This window comes from Cebus imitator, unplaced genomic scaffold (assembly GCF_001604975.1).
Source record: "Cebus imitator isolate Cc_AM_T3 unplaced genomic scaffold, Cebus_imitator-1.0 Scaffold240, whole genome shotgun sequence".
NCBI lineage: Eukaryota > Metazoa > Chordata > Mammalia > Primates > Cebidae > Cebus > Cebus imitator.
In genome coordinates, this window is record NW_016107555.1 from 546,505 (window position 1) to 550,613 (window position 4,109).

A 4,109-nucleotide genomic window follows, 5' to 3' on the forward strand; every position below is an offset into this window, starting at 1 on the left:
GATGGAGTCTTGCTCTGTCACCAGGCTGGAGTGCAGTGGTGCAATCTCGGCTCACTGCAACCTCCGCCTCCTGGGTTCAAGCGATTCTTCCACCTCAGCCTCCCGAGTAGTTGGGACCACAGGTGCGTGCCACCACGCCCGGCTCATTTTTGTATTTTTAGTATAGACGGGATTTCACCATGTTGGCCAGGATGGTGTCGATCTCTTGACCTCGTGATCCGCCCGCCTCGGCCTCCCAAAGTGCTGGGATTACAGGCGTGAGCCACCGCATCCGGCCTTTTTTTTTTGTTTTTTTTTGAGATGGAGTCTCTGTCGTCCAAGCTGAAGTGCAGTGGTGTGATCTCGGCTCACTGCAACCTCCACCTCCCGGGTTCAAGTGATTCTCCTGCCTCAGCCTCCTGAGAAACTGAGATTACAGGCAGGTGCCACCATGCCCAGCTAATTCTTTGTATTTTTAGTAGAGATGGAGTTTCACCCTGTTAGCCAGGATAGTCTCAATCTCCTGACCTCTTGATTCACCTGCCTTGGCCTCCCAAAGTACTAGGACTGCAGGTGTGAGCCAACACACCTGGCATTTTTTTTTTTTTTTTTTTTAAGATGGAGTCTCACTCTTTCTCTCAGGCTAGAGTGCAGTGGCACAAATCTCAGCTCACTGCAACCTCTGCTTCCTGGGTTCAAGTGATTTTCCTGCCTCTGCCTCCCAAGTAGCTGGAATTACAGGTGCTTGCCACCATGCTCAGCTAATTTTTGTATTTTTGTAAGAGATGGGTGGGGGGTTTCATCATGTTGGCCAGGGCGGTCTTGAACTCCTGACCTCAGGTGATCCACCTGCCTTGGCCTCCCAAAGTGCTGGGATTACAGGAGTGAGCCACTGTGCCTGGCCCCATCTTTAAATAGTAATCATAAGAATATTTACCACCACCATCATTCATATTCAGAATGAGCCTAAAGCATTTCTGCTTCCAGCACAGGTATCTGTGTAGCCGCTCAGGAAGGTTTCTCTGTTAATGGCTCAATCCATTGCTGGGGCCCTCCCTCTAGTACTGGAGGTGGGGCTGCCAGATTAAAAACACTATGCTTGGTTACATTTGAATTTTAGATAAACAACTTCAATTTTAGATAAACAACTCCAAAAATTGCAAAAATTAGCTGGACATAGTGGTACATGCTTGTGTTCCCAGTGACTTGGGAGGCTGAGGTGGGAGAATCACCAGAGCCCAGGGAGGTCGAGGCTGCCGTGAGCTCGGATAGTGCCAATGCACTCCAGCCTGGGCAACAGAGTGAGACCCTGTCTCAAAAAAAAAAAAAGGAATGCGAATATTGCATGGGAATGTTTACATATACTACATAATGACTTTTTGTTTATCTGAAATGCAAATGTAACTGGGGATCCTGCTTTTTTTTTTTTTTTTGAAATGGAGTTTGCCTCCGTTGCCCAGGCTGGAGTGGAGTGGCCTCGGTCTCTCAAAGTGTGGAGATGGCCGGTGTGAGCCACCGTGCCTGGCCTTTTGTTCTATTTTTCACTGCAACCTCCACCTCTTTTTCTTTTTCTTGCTCACTGCAACCTCCACCTCACAGGCTCAAGCAGTTCTCGTGATCAGCCCTCCTTGGCCTCCCAAAGTGCTGGGATTACAGGTAGGAGCCACCGCACTGGCCAGAATCCTGCATTTTGATTTGCAACCCCAGCCGGAAGCCTTGCAGCCCTTCCCCTTTTTCCTGAGGAATGCTCCTGAGAGCAGAGGTGGGCAGCCTGCCCCACCCCTTCTACAGCCAGGCTGAATCCACACCCTCTCTATAATTCAGGAAGAAAAATTACCTATAATCTTTTATTATTCCTTTGTCACTGAGTCCAGACTGGGATTTAGTGCTTGCTTGCCATTCATAGCCTGCCCTTCCTCTCCCTCATGAGCTCTGACAACCCTGTTAGAGGAGATGGGGAAAAAAGATCGTTTGCTTAAGGAAAGAAGGGGAAATTTGCCAGCATTCAAGAATTAAATTTTCTTGATGTTATCTTCTTCCTGAGTGTACACTGACTAGTCTTTAGCCAAGATGATCATTGCAGAAGGGTTGGGATGCCCTCGGGAAGAGCCACACCTGCCTCTACTGAGATAGCCGCTCCCAGAGGCTGAGAGTCTAACCCCACTCAGCATTTTACCTGCAATGTCATTCTTCCATTGTGTTTGTGGGACTGGTTTTCTCTGCTTGGGAACTTTAGGTCCTTGGTCTCTATGTACTGATCTATCCCAATCCATCAGCTCCCTTAGGGGGACCGCATTCCAGTCTGCTTTCTTGGCCATTCAGTGACATGGTCCTTTGTCTTTTGGCTCTGCCCAAAATTTGCGTTGTCTCTGTTGTCAACCTTTCTGTCCCCTCCCAGGCTGTCAAGAGTAGCTGGAGAAAGCCTTGGAAAATACAGAGTTCATGCCTTCTAACTTCAACTGGACTGCAGTGTTACCTGGCAGTATTTTCATTTTCATCTCAAGTTAATGCCCTATACACCCCCGCCCTGACCAGCATCTATTCCACTTATCCTTAAGTTTGAAGACGGAGACCTGAAATGGTACTGAAGTTTCAGCAATTCACGAGAGGGAAATGGGTTCTATGCTAGTGAAATTAACACTGTACCGGGGAGGTTCAGCCAAGAAACAAGTTAGTGAACACATAAGATAATTTCAGATGATCAGTGCTATGAGTAAAATACAACATAGTGATGTGATGGTGGGACATCTCCAGTGGAGGAAAGGTACTCTACGTTGGTTGGTCTGGGAAGATCTATCCCAGCGATTTTGAACTGAATGACCAGAAGGACCCAGCTTTGTAAGACCTGGGGGAAGAATGTTCCAGGGCAAAGCCTTCGAGGCAGGAACAAGTTTGCTGTGCAGGACCAGGGACAGGGCCAGTGAGCACAGAGCTGATGAAGGCAGGAGAGCAATAGGAAAATAGGTTAGAGAAGCCACACCAGCTGGGGGGGAGCACCAGTGACATTAAGGGCAGTGCACGACTGGGTGTGGTGGCCCACACCTGTAATCCCAGCACTTTGAGAGGCCAAGGCGGTCAGATCACATGAGGTTGGGTGTTCGAGACCAACCTGACCAACAGGGAGAAACCCTGTCTCTACTAAAAACACAAAGTTAGCTGAGCATTGTGACGTGAGCCTGTAATCCTAGCTACTCAGGAGACTGAGGCAGGAGAATCACTTGAACCTGGGAGGCGGAGGTTGTGGTGAGCCGAGATGATGCCATTGCACTCCAGCCTGGGCAACAAGAGCAAAACTCCAACTAAAAAAAAAAAAAAAAAAGGCGGTGCTCAGCAATTGAAATCTCATTCTGATCACAATGGGGAACCACTGAAGAATCTTAAGCAGGGAAGTGACATGGTCTGATTTTCGTCCCCCCTGAATGATCACTCCAGGGAGATTGGATTCAAGAGAGCAAGAATGGAAGCATCTTCTCACCCTTCCCCCATCACAGGCTGTTGCAATGTTCTAAGGAAGAGAGGATGGTGGTCTTGGACTTGGACTCAGCCAGGAGCAATGCGGATGGTCGCAGATGGATCACACATTGGACTGGAGGCAACAGGAATTACTGATTGATTGGGCTTAGGGAATAAAGAAAAGAATTGGCTTCTTCTTTTCTTTTTTTTTTTTGATACGGAGTCTCCCTCTGTCACCCAGGCTGGAGTGCAGTGGTGTAATTTCGGCTCACTGTAACCTCCACCTCCTGGGTTCAAGTGATTCTCCTGCCTCAGCCTCCTGTTCCTGCGTAGCTGGGATTACAGATGTGCGCCACCACGCCTGGCTAATTTTTGTTTTTTTAGTAGAGACAGGGTTTCACCATGTTGGTCAGGCTGGTCTCGAACTCATGACCTCGTGATCTGCCCACCTTGGCCTCCCAAAGTGCTGGGATTACAGGCATGGTGGTGGTTACTTCTATATTTGGCTTCAATTACTAGGTAGTAAGGCTGTTTATGGAGCTGAAGAAGACTAGGGAAGAGGCAGGCTTGCAAGGGGAGTGACCAAGGGTCCTATTTTGGAGAAATGGAGTTTGGTCTTTGTTAGACTTCTAAGTGGAAGCATCTACTGCTTCTGCTTCCTTTACCACTCACTCTTG